Below are 24,288 nucleotides of genomic sequence, written 5' to 3' on the forward strand. Positions count from 1 at the left end.
GCTCGCTGCATGTTCAGGGTGTTGATCAATGCAGTTCTGTGTGTTGACTTTGAGGCTTATTTTCTATTCATGGATCTACACATTCAGGCACTTCATCTCACACACTTTTCACATCGTGTGACATAATCAGAGAACAGCAATCTGGCGGTTGGGACGCCCTGTGACACCCTGATGAAAAGTCTGAACTAAACATTAGTCTTTTTATTTTCTTGACCCTCCACCCTGATGACACGCAAGGAAGGATGTGAAGGATAATTGGTCAGGGTCAAGCTTGTAGTGTTCCCAGTGTCCTCCTGACCACCACACGGCAAACACTGATGGCATTATGATTGTCTAATCTGACATGGTGACCAGCATGAAAGACAGAAATATATCATGTAGTCTGATCCCAGTATGACTATTGATGAGGATTGTTCAGTCAGTTAACACCAGGAAATAAATATTGACTCAGTTTGCTGACTGAACAGATGAAGTGATGTGGGTTGAACCGATAAAAGCGATAAGGGATGAGTAATACTGTTTATTCGATCCACATTCACTGGATATGAGGAATCGTGTGCTCTGATTCTTCTACTGGGATATCAGCTCATATACCGTGAGGAGAGAAAAAAAATGGCAGAGCGTGTTACTGAACCAACCGAGGATGAAATAAAAACTACTCGAAAACAAAACCCCAAAAAACCCAACAAAATATGGAAAGTATTTCATCGTAAGAACATATCTTTTTTTTATTTTTCAAGAATTATTGTTATTATTCTCGCATTTTTCACAAATCACTCCTGTCATTTCGCCGGTTTGTTTACATCCTAAGTGGAAATGATTTTGTCAGACGTTTTGTATAAAGATTTTATTTATTGAATTTGCTAAAAATAAAAATGCTCCGTTTCTGGGCGGCATGGTGGTGTAGTGGTTAGCGCTGTCGCCTCACAGCAGGAAGGTCCGGGTTCGAGCCCCGTGGCCGGCGAGGGCCTTTCTGTGCGGCGTTTGCATGTTCTCCCCGTGTCCGCGTGGGTTTCCTCCGGGTGCTCCGGTTTCCCCCACAGTCCAAAGACATGCAGGTTAGGTTAACTGGTGACTCTAAATTGACCGTAGGTGTGAATGTGAGTGTGAATGGTTGTCTGTGTCTATGTGTCAGCCCTGTGATGACCTGGCGACTTGTCCAGGGTGCACCCCGCCTTTCGCCCGTAGTCAGCTGGGATAGGCTCCAGCTCGCCTGCGACCCTGTAGAACAGGATAAAGCGGCTAGAGATGATGACATGAGATGCTCCGTTTCTCAAAATCCAGTGAACGTGGATCGAATAAAACAGTTATTCCACTCAATCTCAAACTCAAATGGGTTATCAGCTCATGTATGACTTGATTTCTTGGAATAACTGTTAAATATATGAGTGAAGAAGAGGCCTTGGAAATTCGTTCGTTCATTCATTCATCTTCAGTAACTGATTTATCCTGTTCAGTGTCATGATGGATCCGGAGCTTATCTCGAGAACACGGGGCATCAGCCAGGTCTTCAGGTCTTCATCCAAATTGTGATGGTCTTGGAAATAATAAAAATAAATGCTCAAACAATAACATGAACATTATACCTTGTACTGAATCTAACTGTATAATAATAATAATAATAATAATTGACCAATTTTCAGTAAACCAGAAACATCGCAACCATGAATTATATACCGTAATAGTTAACTGCCAATGGGGGAAGAGAGAGAGAGAGAGAGAGAGAGAGAAAACTGCCTAAACTATAATTTTTGCTTTCTGAATTGCACACTCAAGATTTCCTTGGAGTCGGAGTCACATGTTTTAAATTTATTTATTTATTTGCACATGCAGTTTTGTATAAGTTTTGTTAGATGTAGTTTTTTTTTTAAGTTTCCTCTTGTGGAAAATATGTGAATAATGTCCGTGTTGCCAGTTTTTTTTGTTTGTTGGTTTGTTTTTTAATGTATTTATGTATTTTTTAATCCTAACTGACAGGTCTGCACTGTGTGCCTGGGTGTGGTGAGAAAAGACCCCAGAACGTAGTTCGTGTTGTTCTTCACAATAGACTCTCTTTCAGAACTCTACCATTTTTTTTCCTTTTCATGGCATGAGTTTTCTCATCTCATCTCATTATCTCTAGCCACTTTATCCTGTTCTACAGGGTCGCAGGCAAGCTGGAGGCTATCCCAGCTGACTACGGGCGAAAGGCGGGGTACACCCTGGACAAGTCGCCAGGACATCACAGGGCTGACACATAGACACAGACAACCATTCACACTCACATTCACACCTACGCTCAATTTAGAGTCACCAGTTAACCTAACCTGCATGTCTTTGGACTGTGGGGGAAACCAGAGCACCCAGAGGAAACCCACGCGGACACGGGGAGAACATGCAAACTCCGCACAGAAAGGCCCTCCCCGGCCTCGGGGCTCGAACCCAGGACCTTCTTGCTGTGAGGCGACAGCGCTAACCACTACACCACCGTGCCGCCCGGCATGAGTTTAAAAAAACAATAACAACGAGTGTCCGACCGTCCAGCAGGCTCACTTGAGTCTGTCTTTACACTCCTTCATTTACAGTATAAACACAGGAGACTGTGCTTCTCCTTGGAGTGAAAAGTCTGAAGAGTGGCACTTTGCTCTGTATTGTGAATTACAGGTTTGCTTTTTCAGCTTCATAGCTCCAGTTGATTTCAGAGCTCCTGAAATCATCTCACCCACTCCAGATATGATGAACTCTTCCAAATGTACAGAGATCAGCTCATCTTGTCTTGCTTAGCTATGAATCGGTGGCATTTAAAAAAATGGAGGGTTTGTTGAGGGTTATTGAAAATAGCTAATCATCATCATCTGGTTTAGCTTTCTGTTTCTCATCCCCTAAACATCATGATTCAGGTATTATGGTTAACATTGCATTACTGTTCTTGTCACTGATTGGCATTGCCATCACACAGCTTAAAGCAGATACGCAGAACCACGGCCTCACTTTCGTTTATAAACGCCTTGAGACCTCAAGAATGGCATAGGAATAGTTTTAAGCGTGAACAATAAATCTAGTATAGTAAATTTTACGATTAAAGTGATTCATATAGGTAGCGGTCTGAGTGAACGACCTTGACGTCCGTAATGTCACAGCAGGAAGGCTATCGGTCTCATCGCCATTTCCGCTATACTAAAACACAGAGCTGACTGCAACTCCGATCCTCCATTTTGAGCTAATTTATCGCCATGCCACGTAGATGTGTTGCCTCTGATCTGTTGAGGAGCGTTGGCTATAAGCCCGCATTGAAAGAGGGTGCAGTACCAATAATTAAAGAAAAATAAAACAAGAAAAGGAAAGTATTCATTTTATTTTATTTTTTAAAGTGAGTTCAGTTGCACCAGTCCTCCTGGAGCGTGAGCCGAGGGTTGTTGCTAATACCCGGGATGGAACGGGACGGGACATATCGCTCGGGCAGTGACCTCCTCGCGGTTGTTGCTAAAACTGGTGATGTCCTGTTCCGTCCTGGGTTTTAGTAATTGCCTGAGCTGAGCAGTAATGGCGGAGTACACAGTATGAAGAGAATAAGTGAACCAGCCATCTTATTTCTAAACTAGATATTGCTGCCATCTCACCCTTACGTGGAAGAAGTGAATGAACGGAGAACTGAACGAACAACTGAAAGTCAGATTGTTTCAAAACAATCAGCCACAAGATTGGCCTTCAAGAAGCGAGAACACAGACGGGTAAACTCCGGCTCTCATTTGAATACAAAACAACATGTTGTTTACCTGCATTTAGATTAATACATGTAACTTGTATTGTGTGTTTAAGTTACCGGTATAAGATTATTTAATTTGCTTCAGAATGTGATTGTCTCAGTTCATCTGATTATTTAATTAGCCTTTTACGTTTTATCAGTGAAAATGCATGCATGTACATGTATGTTGCACAAGTTATAACACTTATCCTGTTTTAATGAGAGTCAACCCACAATCAATGAAGTCAAATCAGTCTTAGTTGAGCAAGTCGGTGACGGTATTTCTTACTTTCACCATACATTTTTATTTATATGACTTTGGTCTATAGCTGTCAAAGGCCTTGGCCTTAAAACCGGTTACTGCTGTGACGTCAGGCACTCAGGGCTGGCTGGCTCAGCGGGGCAGCTCCAATGCCAATTTTGCGGTCGATTTTAACTCTCAAAAATATATATATTTTTTCCTGTTTATGCAGAATACAAGAGTCAAGGATGTAGATACTATCCACTCAGAAATTTATTTAAAAATAAAGGTTCTGCGTATTTGCTTTAAGCATCCCCAGTTTGGTTCTGAGGTCAGGTTGCAGTCTGTGTTGAGTTTCATATGTTCTCCCCATGTCTACATGGGTTTTCTCTGGGTTGTACAGTTTTTTCCCACCTCCCAAAAACATGGTTGTAAAGAATGGCAGTGGGTTGGTGTCCCATTCGAGGTGTGTTCCCTCCTCATGGCTGTTGTTCCAAGGATAGGCTCTGGATCTAATGTTACCCTGACCAGGGGAAAAAAATGGTTACTGAAGATGAATAAATGAATACTATTTCCTTTGTGGCCTGCGAGTTGGCCTAGTGGTTAGCATGTCCGCTTTTCAGCCAGGCGATCACGAGTTCTACTCACAGTTGGGTCATACCAAAGACCATCATAAAATTGGTACCTACTACCATCAGGCAAGGCACGCTGCTAATCGGGAAGTTAAGGGTACTAAAGGACTAGCTCCCCACTGTAACCCCCCTAGCTGTATTGGCAAGAAGCCAAGGGCTATGGAAACGGAGATCGGCACCACACCCATACACCTTAAAGAATTGGCTAGTACTGGGACAGGAGACTGCCTGGGAAGACCAGATCCTGGTGTGAGAGGGACTTTGGACTTTTTGATTTCCTTTGTGAACTCCACAGTGATGATTTGAGAACTAGATCTTGACTGATGTAGTATTTTTAAGACCGATACTGATTTCAATACCGCGAGTTGGCCTAGTGGTTAGCGTGTCTGCCTCTTGAGTGGGAGATCATGAGTTCTACTCACAGTTGGGTCATACCAAAGACTATCATAAGAATGGTACCTACTACCGTCTGGTGAGGCGCCGCAATACAGATGCAAGTAGGGAGTCAAACTATCTCGCAGTTATCAGAGTACTAACCCCCCACTGTAACCCCAGCTAGGTAATCGACGAGAGGCTGAGGGCTATAGAAATGGAGATTGGCACCACCCAATGCACCTTAAGGGCCTGGATAGTACTGGGATGGGAGGCTGCCAGGGAAGACTAGGTTTTGGAACGGGAGGGATTTTGATATTTGAGATTGAAAAATCTGATAATGATACATCAGCCAGTGTTCTTTTTTTCTTCTTCTCAGAAACGCACAACATAAGCAACGATCTTCCCTCACTTTTTTTGTGTAGTTATTAGCCATGGTGTGGTATCCATCCATCCATCCATCCATCCATCCATCCATCCATCCATCGTCTGTCCGTCGTCCACAATTCAGTTAAATCGTATCTCCTCCATCAGTTCTCTACAGATTTCTGTTCCAATTGTTTTGTTTGAAAGAACTCATCACTCCGCACAAAACTTGGTCATTGTTTTGCCATTTTTTTTTTTTTGCTAATGAGTTAGTAATTAGGCCAAATTAGCAAATTTTCCAGGCTTCTCACTAGAGTCATATCTCCTCTCTGATTTCTCATCCGATTCCAGTTCTGATCGATGTTTTGGGTCGATCTTCCCTTGAGGAACACAACTTGGTCATTTTGTTTGTTGATTTTCCTGTTGTAAACAATTTTCAGTTTAATTGTATCTCCTCCCTCAGTTCTCAATGGATTTCAGTTCTGATTGTTTCGTTTAAAAGAACTCATCCTTCTGAACACCACTTGGTCATTGTATTGTCAAATTTTTGCTAACGAACTGCTAATTGGGCCGACTTGACAAATTTTGGGACTTCTCATTAGAATTGTATCTACTCTCGCAGTTCTCACCCGATTTCAATTCTGCTTGATGTTTTGGGTAGATCTTCTCTCGGGGAACAAAACTTGGTCAGTCATTTGTTGATTTTCTTGTTGTTTATTTTCAGTTGAATTGTATCACCTCCCTCAGTTTTATTTGAAAGAACTAGACCTTCTGTACAACATGTGGTCATTGTATTGTCTGTTTTTCACTAACAAATTAGTAATTAGGTCAAATTTAACACATTTTCCAGGCCTAGACATTAAGCATTTACCACTGGTGGCCCATTGGGCCAGTGGAATTGAAAAGTTACTGGCCCAAATGGAAAATGTGGTGGCCTGAATGCGCGTGGTACCCGAACCACGGCTGCCACAGGCAGCCGCTGCAAGCACCGCAGGTGCTTGTACAAAGAGGGGGCTCCGGGGGCCCTCCCCCAGAAAATTTTGATTTTTCAATTCATATTCATGCATTCTGGTGCATTTTAAAGTGAAATTAATGAAAATAAGATTATTCATATTTTGCTAACATTATTATATCTTTGTTTCTTCACATTGATATTTTATTGTTTTCATTTCTTGTTCTATCAATTTCTTAGTTACATTTAAAAATTTCCTTTGTTCTTGTTCTCTGTTCATTTAACACATGCTGTTGATTACTGTTGTACATTAACAATTGTTTGTATAAGTTTTAGAATAAGCTAAGTTTTGCCTCACCATGCAACTAACTTGTTTATAGAATAAGCTTTGCCTGTAACCCACCCTGTGTGATGTAGACATGTTTTCCTTTTTTGTCATGGTTTCAACTTCGGCTCATATATTCTCAACATTGTAGATATTGAATTCTCACCACTGTAGATATTCTTATAGAAATAGAGGTACAATGAACTTTTTAAATACACCTTTTATATAATAGCCACAAGACACACACAGGCCAGTCCTGAGTGTGGATGAAAGGTGAGGGTGGCATACTAACCCTTATCATGCTGGATTTAAATGGGCATTTTTATTGCCCACGAAGAAGTTTTATTTCTTAATTAATAAAATATCATGAGAATCATTGACAAACCATACATTTCCTGAAAGGGTGGACTTTGGGGAATAATCTAGTGAGATTTTTGCCAAGTCTTACCTGGTTGGGGGTGATTTACGGTATAACCCTAATTACCTGTTAATTAGCTAATTAACAGGTATGCTCAGGTGAGCCAAAAAGGGGTGAAATGTTGTATTTTTTTAATAAGATAAGATATAAACACCAAATTTTCAGGATATGTCCTTGGGGGAACTAGTAGTAAATTTTTGCAAATTCAGCTCATTTGCATAAACTGGTGCCATGGGAACAGCAGATAGCCTAGCAACTGGGGGTATACTGGGTTTAGCATGGTCTGGTTGTACCAGAGAGGGTCAGAATAGTTATTTTTGTTGTAATGAACTAATGTAGACCTAGTTTGGCTATTTTGATAGATTTCATCATTTTTGGATATTTGAATAATATAATATATGGGATCAGATCTAATTTACCACGTTATTTTATCTGTTCTTCTATTTCAGTCATAGCAACCATTTATACTTCATTCTTTAATCACTAAAAGTTGATACACGTGTAGCCATATTTCTTGGCAGTGTATCCTGAAATTTTGATATATATACAAAGTCTGAACGATTTTACACCATCTGAAGCTAAAGCGCGTGTGGTGAAATGCTGTTTTACGATTTGGCGAGTTGTAAACCGAGCGTGACGTCACACGCTCTGATTGGCTGCCGAGTTCAAAATGAAGCCGTTCGTTAACACCCAATAGGTAATTTCTGCACGATCGTATTTAAACTGTTTACCTGGCCTTTGGCCAGGTTGGGGAGCGTGGAGTTTGAACATATTTCTATTTGAATTTCACCGTTCTGATGGTCTCCTTGCCACAACCGTCTTCGTCTACAAGATACGATTTTCCCGCCAAAATGACACTTCTGAACAGCGCCGAACATCTCCAAAGATGCACGAAGAGGGCACACTCTTGCCGCGGAGCGGAGCGTGACGAAAACAAAGATGGCGGACCTCGTATCGAAAAGGTGCATTTTGCGAACAATTTCTTCACAATTCTGGGTAAAATATGAGTAATAAAATTTGTTAATTTGTATTGGAAACATACTGGCCCGCCCGGGCCACTGTTTGGCCAAATTTAATGGCCTGAACTGGCCCGAAAGGCTTAAAAAACACCGTCGGGCCATCGGGCAAGTGCTAATGTCGAGCCCTGTTTTTTCTGACTAGAATGGTAGGTTGTTTTGATAGCAGGCCAGATGAGCTACTACGTGCTTGACGTTCTGGTTGAAGAGTCCTCCCCAAGATACCATGACAATGCAGTTTAAAAGGAAACTTGTTTTACTATCATAAATAGTATTTCGAACAAAGGTACAACAAGATATATTAAAGTTTAGATAAATCAGTAAAAACAATATCAGATTCATTATTAAATGATAGACTACTACTACTGATGAACAAATAGTGTGTGTGTACGTTGTGTTGGTTTGCCGTATGGACATCAAAGAGAAACTATAAATAAATACAAAATTAAGCTTAAATGTATTATCTTTAAGAAAAATATGGGTGAAATGGACATAACATGCCATCTATGAAATGGGCAACTCTGCTTGGGTCAGCTGATTGTTGTGATTTATGGCATTCCAAGACTGCAAGTCGGCCTAGTGGTTAGCGTATCCACTTCTCGATCGGGAGCTTGCAAGTTCGACTCACGGTCGGGTCATACTAAAGACCATCATAAAAATGGTACTTACTACTGTCTGGCAAGGCACGCTGCAATACAGATGCAAGTGAGGAAGTCAAACTCTTGTGGTTACCAGAGGACACGCCCCCTACTGTAACCCTAGCTGTACAGGCGAGAAGTTGAGGGCCATATGCCTTAAAGAGCTGGTTAGTACTGGGACAGGAGACTGCCTGGGAAGACCAGATTCTAGCGTGAGAGGGACTTTGACTTGAAAGCATTCCAAACACGTGTTGCTAACAGTAGCATTGCAGTGTGCACTCTGGTGGACAAACTATGCAACGACAACACTCATAACATGGTTGAAGGATCTGTTTTCCGTCTCGCCATTTCTTTTGTAATTGTCATGTCTCTTCCTTTATAAAACGTCAAGACCGATTTATCTCCAATTACTGATGCCAATTTATAGGTCTGGCTCTGTTGAGAACCTCAGACCTACAGGCCTGTAAACTGTGTTTAAATAAAAAATTACTGCCCGAGACACAGCCAGCCGGAGTCAGAGTGAAAATCTAATTCATCTGCTGTCACGCGCAGCAGATCCCTGAATCCAGTTCTATCATCCATTTATTTGTGTCAAAGTGTAAAGGGAAAACGTAAACACAATAATATTGAAATTATTTGGCATGCCATTCCTCACTGGTAGTTCGGAACAAAACTGAAAAAACAAACATGACATGATTTCTGATGGCGCACGGGATAAAAATAGCAACATCCAGTTGTCTTTGCAGAACAAACAGTTCTTACTGTCCATATCTCCCCAAACAATCCTTCCCCAAGTTTTTCTCTTAATTTCTCGTTTCCAAACAAAATCATGTAGAAACAACCACCAGAGCTAAACTCAGAGAGTCACTTGATGATAAATAGCTTTTTCCTTCCTTCCTTCCTTCCTTCCTTCCTTCCCTGTCCAGCACTGCTGCTGGATTTTTTTCTTTATTCCATGTCGACCCGACTGATCCACGTCATATTAATTGAAGCATAGTTTTATGCCGGATGCCCTTCCTGTCACAACCCTCCCATTTCTGGGCTTGGGAAACAACCATTCACACCTACGGGCAATTTAGAGCCACCAGTTAACCTAACCTGCATGTCTTTGGACTGTGGGGGAAACCGGAGCACCCGGAGGAAACCCACGCGGACACGGGGAGAACATGCAAACTCCGCACAGAAAGGCCCTCGCCGGCCACGGGGCTCGAACCCGGACCTTCTTGCTGTGAGGCGACAGCGCTAACCACTACACCACCGTGCCGCCCTTGATAATAAATAGCTCTTGTGTTCGTTTTTGTGAAAAAGCAGCTGGATTTGGGATGCTTCGGTGGGGATCTCTCCAGGTGAAAGATAGTGTAGTGTGTAAGCCGAAAATATATTTTAACTGAGTTTTTTGAACACTGACTTTAAATTTAATTTTATTCAGTTTATTTTATTTATGATTTTGTTTATTGTTAGTGTATGATGTACATCACAGTGTTGGCTCACACACCCAGCCAGGTTTACAGATTTGTTGGCCCTTTTTCCACTGCATGGTACTGACTCGACTCGACTCCCTTTTTTGGTTTTCCATCCGGCCAAACTCCTGGATAGTACCTGATACCTGGTATTTTTATTTGGTATCACCTCCATTACGGTTCCATGCGAGCTAAAAAAAAAAAAAAAAAAGGTGACGTGAAAACACTTTGGACTGCCCTCCAAATCCTCCATTTTTAAATAGCGTTATATTTATTTAAGATGTTTAATTGTGTATATGTGCGTTTTCACCTCTCGTGTGCATGTTTTTGCGCGTTCACATCAAACAGTACTGTGTCAAAACAAAGCTGGCACAATTCATTAGGTTTATCAGCCGTTTTGTTGAAAAAAAAAAAATAAATAAAAAGTGCCGTAAAGGAAGTTGCATCCAAACCTGTGGTACATACACTTGCCGGCCACTTTAATAGGAACTTGTTGTTTGATTTGTGCAGTGTACGACTTATAGTTGTCCTGTGCACAGATTCTCCCACCTGAGCTGTGGATTTCTGCAGCTCCTCCAGAGTGATCATGGGCCTCTTGGCTGCTTCTCTGACCAGTGCTCTCCTTGCTCGCTCTGTCAGTTTTGGTGGACGGCCATGTCTTGGTAGGTTTGCAGTTGTGCCATACTTTTTCCATTTTTGAATGATGGATTGAACAGTGCTTCTTGAGATGTTCAGCGCTTGGGATATTTTTTTATAAACTAACCCTGCTTTAAACTTCTCCAGAACTTTATCCCTGACCTGTCTGGTGAGTTCTTTGGTCTTCATGATGCTGTTTGTTCTTCAGTGTTCTCTAGGACTACGTTCAGACTGCACCCTGAAACGACCCATATCCAATTTTTTTGCCCATATGCGACCTGTATCCGATTTGTTATTGACAATCTGAACAACACAGATCCGATTTTTTTCACATGCGACCCAGGCCGCTTGGATATGTGGTCCTAATTCCGATGCATATCCGTTATTTTCACATGCGACTGCAGTCTGACCAGACAGGTCGCATTCATGCGACCTACACGTCATCAACAAGAGACAAACGTCACTATTCTGCGTTAGCTAATCCCGCCTCTTTGGTGGAAAACAACAACATTTGTACAGTTTTCAGAATTTAAATAGACTTTTATAGAATTGATCAAGCTAATGGTGGATTTGGTAGGGACCTGAATGTTAAATCATCCTGTATTACAAGATTATAAGATTGTTCTGGAAATTTCCAGTAATTTGACACCTTCGGTCTCATTAGTCTGCTGCCCACATTAATCAGATTATTGTGCGAGTTCCGCCGCCGCCACAAAAACCACATCGCCAGGTCTCGCCTCATCTCCATGCTTTACTTGTAAACTTGAAGAGTGCGCTTTTTTTTTGTTTACGTATTACGTAGATGTGCTTATTACGTGTCAATTTGCGCATGCAGGACACTTTTGGGTCGTTTTCCGTTCATATTGGAGATCGCATACAAGTCTCATATAATTGGTAATGTGAACGGCCTAACAAAAAAATCGGATTTCACAACAAATCGGATATGGGTCGTTTCAGGTTGCAGTCTGAACATAGTGTAACAAACCACTGAGACCTTCACAGAACAAGTGTATTTATGCTGAGAGTAAATTACACACAGTAGGACTCTATTAACTAATTAGATATTGTGATATGTGGTGAAAGTAGAAAGGAGGTTGAGTTGGGTTTGGAGAGATGGAGGTATGCATTGGAATGAAGAGGAATGAAGGTGAGCAGGAGCAAGACAGAATACATGTGCATCAGTGAGAATGGGGATGAGAGTGTAGTGAAGATGCAAGGAGTAGACGTAAAGAAAGTTGGTGAATTCAAGTACCTGGGGTCGACTGTGCAGGAAAATGGGGGCTGCGATAGTGAGGTGAGAAAGAGAGTGCAGGCAGGGTGGAGCAGTTGGAGAAGGATTTCGGGAGTCATTTGTGATAGGAAAGTCCCAGCAAAAGTGAAAGGTAAGATGTATAAGACAGTAGTGAGACCAGCTGTGATGTATGGATTGGAGACCGTACCCTTAATGAAGAGACAGGAGGCAAAGTTGGAGGTGGCGGAGTTGAGGATGTTAAGGTTTGCGATGGAGTGACAAGGTTGGACGGGATAAGGAACGAGCACATCAGAGGGACAGCACATGTGGAGAGCTTGGGAATTAAGCTAAGAGAGATGAGACTGAGATGGTACGGGCACATCCTGAGAAGAGATGCAGAGCATGTTGGAAGGAGAATGTTGAGGATGGAGCTGCCAGGCACACGAAAACGAGGAGATACATGGATGTGGTGAGAGAGGACATGAAAGTGGCAGGTGTGGTAGAGAAGGATGCGGAAGACAGGGAGCAATGGAGACGAAAGATCCGCTGTGGCAACCCCTAATCGGGAGCAGCCAAAAGAAGAAGAAGACACACCCCGTTAAAATCATCGGTTTTTCTGATATAAAAAAAATATGAGACCACAATAAATAATTTCAAAACTTTTCCCACCTTTAATGTGACCTATAACCTGTACAATTCAATTGAAAAACAAACAAATCTGTGAGGGGGGAAAAAAATGACAAAAAAAAAAAAGTACAATAAGCTGGTTGCATAAGTGTGCACACCCTTAAAGTAATACTTTGTTGAAGCACCTTTTGATTTAATTCCAGCATTCAGTCTTTTTGGGTTCACACCTGCCGTCAATTAAAATGACTCTGATTAACCCAAATAAAGTTCAGACATTTACTCAGTTGCCTCCTCCAGCAAAAGCCAGGGTTCACAGAGAGCTTACAAAGCATCACAGGGATCTCATTGTTGAAAGGTATCAGTCAGGAGAAGGGGACGAAAACATTTCCACGGCATTAGATATACCATGGAGCACAGTGAAGACCGTCATCAAGAAGTGGAGAAAATATGGGACAACAGTGACATTACCGAGAACTGGACGTCCCTCCAAAATTGATGAAAAGACAAGACGAAAACTGGTCAGGGAGGCTGCCGAGAGGCCGACAGCAACACTGAAGGAGCTGCAGGGATTTCTAGCAAGTACTGGTTGTGTACTACATGTGACGACAATCTTGCGTATTCTCCATATGTCTGGACTATGAGGTAGGGTCAAAGAAAAACATCCAGGCCGGCTAAATTTAGCAAAAAAAAAAAACCATCAGCTCTCCCAAAAGCATGTGGGAAAATGTTTTCTGGCCTGATGAAACCAAGGTTGAACTTTTTGGCCACAATTCCAAAAGGTATGTTTGGTGCAAAAACACCACTGCACATCACCAAAAGAACCCCATACCCACGGTGAAGCATGGTGGTGGCAGCATCATGTTCTGGGTTTGTTTTTCTTCAGCTGGAACAGGGGCTTTAGTCAAGGTGGAGGGAATTACGAGCAGTTCTAAATACCAGTCAATTTTGGCCCAAAACCTTCAGGTGTCTGCTAGAAAGCTGAAGATGAAGAGGAATTTCATCTTTCAGCATGGCAATGAGCCCAAAAAAGTTTTGGAACGGCCCAGCCAGAGCCCAGACCTAAATCCAATTGAAAATCTGTGGGGTGACCTGAAGAGGGCTGTGCACAAGAGACGCCCTCGCAATCTGACAGATTTGGAGCGCTTTTGCAAGGAAGAGTGGGCAAATATTGCCAAGTCTAGATGTGGCAGGCTGACAGACTCCGACCCAAAAAGACTGAATGCTGTAATTCAATCAAAAGGTGCTTCAACAAAGTATTAGTTTAAGGGTGTGCGCAACCAGTTTATTGTACGTTTTTTGTTTTTCTATGTTTTTCCTTGAACAGATTTATTTTTCATTTGAATTGTACAGGTTATAGGTCACATAAAAGGTGGGAAAAGTTTTGAAATTATTTATCATGGACTCATTTTTTTTTACATCAGAAAAACCGATCATTTTAACGGGGTGTGTAGACTTTTTGTATTCTATCTATCTATCTATCTATCTATCTATCTATCTATCTATCTATCTATCTATCTATCTATCTGTGTGTGTATGGGTGGTCATATATTAATAAGAGGAAATATGATTTAAAAAAAAAAACCTTCTGTACCCTTCTGTAAAACCTGTTCTCTCCACTTATTGTCTCTCTCTGGCCATTACAGACTGCAGAGGTCACAGTCAGTGTGATATTGTGATAATGCGATCTCTCTTATTTCCAAAACACCAAAAAAAAGCAGTTTTGCACGGCATGTCCCCTTTAAAAAAAAAAGGAATCGTACCGTATGACATGCCTTAATGTAAATAAGTGAGATTATTTTTGTAAGGAAGGAGCTCCAGTACGCCGCCTGGTCCTGTGTTTTAGATGCCCAGGATGAGGAATCGAAGAAGTGGAAGCAGTTAATATCAGGTTATTCAGTGAAGTGATAAAAATATCTCCATGGTCTGATTTTGCAGGGAGATTGCCTATATTGTGATGCAAAACCCATTTTTTTCAGTTGCACTCAACACATTCAGACATGGCATTCCAAGTTGTTTTATGACCCATACTTTAATCTGTGTCCGCGTGGGTTTCCTCCGGGTGCTCCGGTTTCCCCCACAGTCCAAAGACATGCAGGTTAGGTTAACTGGTGACTCTAAATTGACCGTAGGGGTGAGTGTGAGTGTGAATGGTTGTCTGTGTCTATGTGTCGGCCCTGTGATGACCTGGCGACTTGTCCAGGGTGTACCCCACCTTTCGCCCGTAGTCAGCTGGGATAGGCTCCAGCTTGCCTGCGACCCTGTAGAACAGGATAAAGCAGCTACAGATGATGAGATGAGATGAGACTTTAATCTGTGCACTGGTCCACACACACAAAAAAACAAACAAACAAAAAAACAGTCAGAGTTTCTTACTTTACTGCCGAGTAGCATGGTACAGTCACATGGCTAACAATACAGAGGAGCTGGGGACGAAAAATCCAACATCGTTTACACAGAATTGTTGGGTTTTACACACCAGACACGGCATATAATGGTTGTTTATGAAATATGTGAAGGCAAGATTGGCAGATTAGGGAACCATGACGAATTCATTTATCCACCAAGAAACCTGTCCAAAGAGTGTGTCGAACTCCAGATAACACGGGGAGCGCACAATGGCACCACGGCTGGAAACAATAAACAAAATGTTCAAAAATGCACTCCTGATGATAAAAATGGTCAAAAATGAGGGTTTTAAGAAAATAAAAATAGCTGATCGTCCTTCTGGCTTCTTTAGTTTGACAGAGAGAAGTGCAATACAAACCAACACAGTGAAACATAAATAACCAATTTTAAATTATTCTACATACAGGACACTTTTCCGATGGAATAAAAGTGGGTTTCATTCAGTTGGTTCGATAGCATGCAATATTGTTAGCATATCGTTTATCCTACGTGTATTACGTCACTCGACCCAATGGAGAATGAGCGTTGAATATGGTTTACGATATTGCATGGTTGTCAAGACAACATGACTTCATACATCAGAGACGTAAAACATCCACGCTAGTGAGCGACTGTGATAATTTGCAAACAAACATGGCCGCCAGGTTTGCTTTGTTAAATGCGCAAGATTTTGAGAGAATTTTGAAAGAGAAAGACGCATTGAACGCCCGAAAGGAACGTGTATGTATAATAATGATAATAATAATAATATTGGCTGGCTTTTTTTCATGGTATATCAGATAAATTCCATTCAGCTACTTGTCTCTGACTCGTTCAATATCATGCAAGCTGAATGGAATATATCTGATATACCACTCGCCAGCCAATATAAAAATATAACACTCACTCGGCTCGTTCAGTTTTTAAAACACATTTAAATACTCACTTGCTGGCTCATCACCTTTCCATTTCTTGCACTTTTGATTCCCAAAGACATTAGAAGACGTAATTACATTTTATTTAACATTTGGTCGGCATGTAAAGATTCACCTGGTTCACAATTTAATTCGATTCATGGTACTGGGTTCACGAATTGATTTTCAAATGATATTTTTGTAAAAAAATGAAATGAAGAAAATTATTCCCAAAAATGCAACATTTATTTTCCCTTTTTTTTTTATCAACTTTAAATATTACTTTTGTTAAACAACAAAAAATTAAACAACTTTTATTTCACTTTCTTAATAACCAACAATAAATATTTACCCACTTGTGTAAAGGTTGGAGTAAAATATAATAGTCTATTAAGGAAAAGGTTTCTTTTATTCAAAAATGCAAGTTGATAATAAATAGACCTTTTCTTTAGAACCATTTCCGAACATCTGTCTTACCTTCATTTACTTCTCTTTTCTTTAGCTTTCTGCAGTCTGTAAAAAACAGAGCTCTGACTTCTTGTTAAATCTGTTTGTAGAGTGAATGACACAACAGCTCTTTCCCCTTTTAGATCTGGGTTTTTTTTATTTTTGTGAGTTTTCGTTGCATTTGAGCTGTGTTACTTCTGCCTACGGTGAAGTCATGCATATTCCTACTATTGTATGTTACTGGAATTACAGCTAGAGATGACACAGCCTGATAATAATCGTGATTAATTTATTTCGATTCAAACTGTCAAAGGTTTGTATCGTGATTTTATCATTGCACAATATATCGTTATGTACCTAACATTAAGTACAGTATCTATGCTTGATGGTTTTCGTTTTTGAAATAATTTTATTTCTTTGACATGGTACTTTGGCCAAAGTTGTCTGTTATTCTGTTCCTTTGTAGAGCTTTATTTGCTTTATTCAGTAGGGAAATTAGTTTGGTTGCTCTGTTTGGTAACTTGTAAAAATAGTCTTTAAAAAAATCAACATGATTGAAAAAAAACAAATTGCAAACAAAGTAAAGCACTTATAAGCTTGTACATCCATTACAGGCATTGAGCAGACACTCTTATCCAGAGCGATGTACAACACACCCAGAGCAGCCTGGGGAGCAGGTGCGTTGCTCAAGGGCACTTCAGCTATTCCTGCTGGTCCAGGGAATTGAACCAGCAACCTTTTGGTTCCAAAGCTGCATCTCTAACCATTAGGCCATGGCTTCCAGAAGTTGTTTTGGGGGCAGCCATGGCCTAAAGGTGAGCGAAGCAGCCTTGGGTCCAAAGGGTCGCTGGTTCAATTCCCTGGACTGGCAGGAAAAATGTGAAGGGAGTGAAGCCACTCCATGAAGTGCTCTGTAGCATAGCTGCCCATAGCTCTGGTATGTGTGTGCACGCTCATTGTTCACTTGTGTGTGCTTCAGATGGGTTAAATGCAGAGGAGGAATTTCGCTGTGCTCTATATGTGACATAATAAAAGCTTCTTCTTAGGGAAGGAGCCAAGTTTATGATAATTATCCTCTTCTAACAAAGTAGCAAACTGTGGTTTCACAAAGTCAGTAAGAGTCTGGTCAACATTTCAGACGCTGTGAGATCTGGACGATTTCTTTATTTTTGTTCAATATAATGTATATTTCACGACAAGGTGTGTGCACGTATTAAACAGGAGAGTTATATGATGACTTTATTTTGCTTGGTTTCAACATACAGTTTCTTGCAAAACTATTCATCCCCCTTGGTGTTTGTCCTGTTTTGTCGTATTACAAGATGGAATTAAAATGCACCACTTTAAAGCTGCAAATTGTTGTTTTACTGTGACACAAACAGTAATTAAGATGAAAAAACAGACATCACTGCAACACTACTCAGCAAGCAACATGAAAACCAAGGAGCCTCCAAACAGGTCAGAGACAAAGTTGTGGAGAAATATAGATCAGGGTCGGGTTATACAAAATATCCCAAACTTTGAATATCCCACAGAGCACCATTAAATCCATTATAGCAAAATGGAAAGAATACGGCACCACTACAAACCTGACAAGAGAAGGCCGTCCACCAAAACTCACAGACCGGGCAAGGAGGGCATTAATCAGAGATGCAACAAAGACGCAAAAGATAACACTGAAGGAGCCGCAAAGATCCACAGCGGAGATGGGAGTATCTGTCCATAGGACCACTTTAAGCTGTACTCTCCACAGAGCGGGGCTTTATGGAAGAGTGGCCAGAAAAAAGCCATTGCTGAAGAAGAGACATTTGGAGTTTGCCCAACAGCATGTAGCAGACTCCCCAAACACATGGAAGGAGATTCTCTGGTCAAATGAGACTAAAATTGATCTTTTTGGCCATCATGGGAAATGCCATGTATGGTGCAAACCCATCACCCTGAGAACACCATTCCTACAGTGAAGCATGGTGGTGGCAGCATCATGCTGTGGGGATATTTTTCATCTGCAGGGACAGGAAAGCTGGTCAGGACTGAAGGAAAGATGGATGACACTAAATACACGGCAATTCTGGAGGAAAACCTGTTTGAGTCGGCCAAAGGTTTGAGACTGGGACGAAGGTTCACATTCCAGCAGGACAATGACCCTAAACATACGGCTAAAGCTACATTGGAGTGGTTTAAAGGGAAACATTTAAATGTCTTGGAATGGCCTAATCAAAGCCCAGACCTCATTCCAGTTGAGAATCTGTGGCATAACTTGAAGATTGCTGTACACCAACGCAACCCATCTAACTTGAAGGAGTTGGAGCAGTTTTGCCTTGAAGAATGGCCAAAAATCCCAGTGGCTTGATGTGCTAAGCTAATAGAGACATACCCCGAGAGACTTGCAGCTGTACTGTAATTGCAGCAAAAGGTGGCTCTACAAAGTATTGACTTCGGGAGTGAATACCTATGCACACTCCAGATTTCTGTTTTTTTTCATCTTAATAATTGTTTGTGTCACCAAAAAAAAAAAAAAAGTCACCTTTAAAGTGGTAGGCATGTTGTGTAAATCAAATGGTGCTAACCCTCCGAAAATCCATTTTAATTCCAGCTTGTAATGCGACAAAACAGGACAAACACCAAGGGGGATGAATACTTTTGCAAGACACTGTACCTGTGTATTCCTGTCGCGTGCGCAGTAATCAATCAATGAAGTGAAACGATCGTAGGATTTGGATGCTAATGCCTGTGAAGAGCAGTTTTATAAGGAAATGAGCTGTAGGTTTTACGGAGCATCTTGCAGAACCAGCCACAGTTCTTTGGGACACTTTGATTGTCACTCGCTTTTTAATTTTGCAGCAAAAAAATATCAGCCATCATTCTGTTTGGTGTTTTTTTTGGGGAAAAGTGTCTGTGAAAAGTGTCTATGTGCAATATGTTGCTTTCTTTACTGACATACAGACATTTTCCAAAATGGAAAAAAAAAAAAAATCTATGACAAAGTTTCCAAAGTAAATAGGGTGCCAAAAACTTTTGCACTGTATTGAATGTATGGCGATTAAAACGTACACTCCCCCCCAATGTCAATAAGAGATGACAGAGGTTCGAGGTTGTAGTTTCTCTCTCTGGTAAGTAAACTGACTTGTCCTCCAGGCAACTGTGAATACAAACTAATAGGACAGACATGAATTAGAACGAGCATAATAACAAAAACTCCTCTTCACTTGAAAGAAACTGTGTAAATAAATCGGAGCCTTTATAGAAAGCCATAGGGCTCTACAATAGTAGTGTTCTTTCCCCTGCTTGTTTTTGGCCTGGAGGAGAACCGCACCTATGAGCACCTGTAGTCGAGCTGACAGAAGTGCTCCTGAAAGCTTCTCCACACGCCTAGTAACCCGAAGTTGAGTGATTGTAAATAGAAGTGTGTAAGCCTGGCAGCAGGTGAGTCATGAGCTTTGTCAATGTGCTTTTTGTAAACCTGGGTGTTGCCCGAGCCTGCCGGAGCAGGGGGTAGGAGCTCAACCAGCTTCATTTGCTTCTGCTGGGTCTCTGGGGAACGAGCTGCATGTGTGACTTCTTTTAGTCAGTGTGGGATGAAAGGCACATTTATAATAACTAGGTGCATGCAATTCATTCAGCAGTCACACAGTGAATTATTTATTTACTTCGAGAAACCTGAAACATTTACGAACCATGAGATAAATCAATTTTTTTTTTTGGCATGTACACTACCGTTCAAAAGTTTGGGGTCACCCAGACAATTTTGTGTTTTCCGTGAAAAGTCACACTTTTATTTCCCACCATAAGTTGTAAAATGAATAGAAAATATAGTCAAGACATTTTTCTGGCCATTTTGAGCATTTAATCGACCCCACAAATGTGATGCTCCAGAAACTCAATCTGCTCAAAGGAAGGTCAGTTTTATAGCTTCTCTAAAGAGCTCAACTGTTTTCAGCTGTGCTAACATGATTGTACAAGGGTTTTCTAATCATCCATTAGCCTTCTGAGGCAATGAGCAAACACATTGTACCATTAGAACACTGGAGTGAGAGTTGCTGGAAATGGGCCTCTATGCACCTATGGAGATATTGCACCAAAAACCAGACATTTGCAGCTAGAATAGTCATTTACCACATTAGCAATGTATAGAGTGGATTTCTGATTAGTTTAAAGTGATCTTCATTGAAAAGAACAGTGCTTTCCTTTCAAAAATAAGGACATTTCAAAGTGACCCCAAACTTTTGAACGGTAGTGTATTGTCTAAATTGAGGTTGTGTCTGTTACACGGTATGTGACATGATTTATTTGCAATCATTCAGTTTTGTTACAGTTAGTCATGAAACTAGCTCAGGCTTAACCATAAGTGAATCAGTGTCGGAGTCGAGTCACTAAACCTCGAGTCCAAGTCTAGTCTCAAGTCCGAGTCATTCAAGAAAATTCCAAGTCGAGAACAAAACTCCAACCATTTCTGTTGCTGCCTTTATGTGAAAGCGTCTCTGCTACTGTGTTGGACTAATGTTCCTGCTCGACTGCCACATTTTAGTTAATAGGCTACAGATAAACAGCTGGTTCATCGCCCCGCCCACTATCAACAGGGCAAATAACATAAGAGAGGGTTAACACTAGCTAGTTCATCACTCAGCAAGCCCCGCCCACTATCAACAGAGCAATGGACACGCAATAGCATGTCACTTCCTTCTCTGGGTGGAATCTTGCCAAATGACGATTGAAGTTCGAGGTTGTCCCCGTCGTCTCCTGAACACAGAGTGCGTTTTTTTTTTTTTCCCCACCACACGAGAAGTCTGTATAAGCAAAGCCGACAATCCTAGGGGCGTCTCTCGAGGCATTTTAGCGGCGTTAACGTTAGTTTGTTCCTGACCAGGTGAATGTGCATTCTCTTGCACAAAATTAGTATAAAAATTAATGTAAATATAAATCTCTTACGCCAAATTATCTTTTCTGCAGGTTTGTACATATAAATCGTAATTAATATTTTCATAGCTAAGAATTATTTTCATGTCCAGAAGCTACCCAGAGTGCCGAAGTTCCCATAGAGATGTCTGGTCCCTTAGCGAATGCCCAGGTCAGACGGCAGGCTGCAACTAGTTTTCAACTGCTTGCGTCTACCTGCAATAACAAAATCGCAGGTAGACGCAAGACTGATCTTGCGTCGACGCACGATGACGCAGAGGGTCTTTTAGTAGAGGCAGGTTAACGCAAGTGGATCACAATCTGTTCGTGTTTCAGCTGCGATTCGCTTCCAGTTGGTGCAGATAGCAGGTTGATACATGTAGAGACAGGCGGTCGTGCAACACTTGAGCGACCAATCGCAGGTTGAAGCAGGTAGTGGCAGCTAGACGCAGGCTGACACAGGGGAAGACAAGTCTTTAGAGATGGCTGCGATGCATCGCAGGTAGACGCAGACTGCACCTGCAAATAGTTTACAACAACCTGCGAGCAGTCTTATAGCCTTATATATATTTTTTAAAAGTTTTCTGTGCGCTGCGTCTACTTCCGACTGGTTGATTCAGCTTAAAAACTCTGCGTCTTGCAATACGTCTGACCACAACAAAGGATTTGACGCAAAACGCCTGCGTCCTTCTGCCGTCTGACCTGGGCATAAGGCTTCATACTTATAAAGTCCAAGTGCAAATTACTAATTGTGTGCAAATCTTTATGCTGAAATTAAAACTATACAATACACAATACCACACCAGAAGCATATCACGTACATTACACATGCACCAAATGAGCTCACCATGAGGTTATGTTACAGAGCCACGCAGCGTACTACAGAGGGGAACTGAGAAAGCCAAGCGCACACATCTGGAGGGAAATTTCATACATATTTTGCACATGTTTTACAGGGAAATGGTTTGTAATTTATTAGCTGAGAATGCCCCAGAAGGTGTGTAAATTTCAAAATTTTCAGGAGGAGAGGCACGCCCCCAGACCCCGCTCACCCTGCCAATTATTACATTTTTAAATTTATGACTGAATGACACCTTTAAAAATTATCCCTCTATAAGTCCTAAGGATATAACGATACATTGTGACACGATGCATCATGATGCAGAAATGTCACAATGTGAACATGCGATATCAGTATTCTGTTAATGATGGACGGAATGCAGTTGTACTGTTTGAACCCCAGAGGTACCAATCTGCGTATCCCGTCGACTGCATATCCCACACACTGCTCACATGATCATGCTCTTTCGTGGAAAGCCTGCAAGGTTCCTGTCGCTTTAGCGAGACGGGAATCATGTGCACTTGTGAAGTGACCAGTCGCCTGCTAGCTTCAGATTCAAACACCAAACACGTATTATATGTACATTATAAGATGGCATGAACACGTTATATCTGTTAACAGCTGACTGTTGAACTATTTCAGCTACGAAACTCGTTACGTTAAGATAGTCTGGTAATAAATTAACTGCAAATTAAAACAAGAGTCATGAGGAGATGACGTCTCTCCCCCGGCCCCCACATGAAACCCCACTCCAAATTTTCCTAACTTGAATTGGTTGCCATGGAAATACGGAAAAAAAAAATGACAGAAATGTCAAAAAGGCACAACTCTTCTGGTCACTTAACATAACTGTCCGGTATTGTGAAAAAAATTCCCAATAGTTTTTGAGTTATGCTCCAGAAACTAAAATGTTTACAGACGGACAGAGCGATGGTTATATCCCCCCGCATTAAATAAAAAGGAGTCTTTTCAGTCGTCATTTTTCTTCATTTAAATCATGAAAATTTTCTGAGGATTGAATCAAATCATGAACACAGCATCGTGAATCGAATCGAGTCGCGCCCGGAGTGCATCGTTACACACTTCACAGTTTAACAGTTACATTTAATGTTGCGTAATGTCTGCGTTCCTGTTCTCGGCTATATTAGAGCAGGGTAGTTTTTCGATAATGGAATTCTATTCACAGCAAAATGTGGTAAATTTTAGTTGCAGTACTCAAGATAATGGTATTAAATCAAATTTCACACGGTATGTAAAAGTTCCAAATTCTAACAATACAAACGGTACAAGTCCAAAAAGCTTGAACAACAACCCAACTGAAATACAAGCTATATCCAGGTAGATGGTTAAAGTTCAAAGTTACTTTTGGTCATAGTTAATTGTTACATCACATTTGTTCAAAACACAAGGGCTTTGCTGAGTGAAGTCCACAAGTGAAGACCTCTTGTACAAGTCTCCGTCACTTTTCCTCACCTCCAAGTAGAACTTTGACAAGATTTCCGCTGTTGCCCTCTCTTCCAGTTTTTCGATGTCCGTTGGTCTGTTTTTCTCTTGCAAATATGTGTGAAGAATATCCAGTGAAGTTTTGGTATTCTTTCGGGTGTTCAGCGCATCTTTCTCTTTAAATCTTCAGCTTTTAAAGAAGCATGATGGCCTCGCGGCCATGTTTGTGTACAAACTGTCACAGTCACTCATGAGTGCAGAAGTTTTACGTCTCCAATGTGTCTCTTTTCCAGTTTTTTCATATATTAAGTGTGGAAGATTAACTGCGTGAAGAATATCCAGGGAAGTTTTGGTAGCCTTTCGGGTGTTCAGCGCGTCTTTCTCTTTAAATCTTCCGCTTTTAATAAAGCAAACCTCGCGGCCATGTTTGTGTACAGACTGTCACAGTCACTCACTAGTGCAGAAGTTTTATATCTCTGATGTGTCTCTTCTCCAGTTTTTCCATATATTTAACGCAGAAGATTAAATACGTGAAGAATATCCAGGGAAGTTTTGGTAGCCTTTCGGGTGTTCACCGCGTCTTTCTCTTTAAATCTTCCACTTTTAACGAAGCAAACCTTGTGGCCATGTTTGTGTACAAGCTGTCAGTCACTCACTAGTGCAGAAGTTTTACATCTCTGATGTGTCTCTTTTCCAGTTTTTCGATGTCCGTTGGTCTGTTTTTCTC

At 41.2% G+C, this 24,288-nt stretch overlaps 1 protein-coding gene across 3 annotated transcripts in view; it reads left to right on the forward strand.

Moving 5' to 3' along the window:
* arhgef12a (Rho guanine nucleotide exchange factor (GEF) 12a) overlaps window positions 1–24,288 on the forward strand; it is a 219,257-nt gene that overhangs the window by 446 nt on the left and 194,523 nt on the right. The gene's annotated exons all lie outside the window — the stretch shown is intronic.

This window comes from Neoarius graeffei, chromosome 17 (genome assembly GCF_027579695.1).
Source record: "Neoarius graeffei isolate fNeoGra1 chromosome 17, fNeoGra1.pri, whole genome shotgun sequence".
NCBI lineage: Eukaryota > Metazoa > Chordata > Actinopteri > Siluriformes > Ariidae > Neoarius > Neoarius graeffei.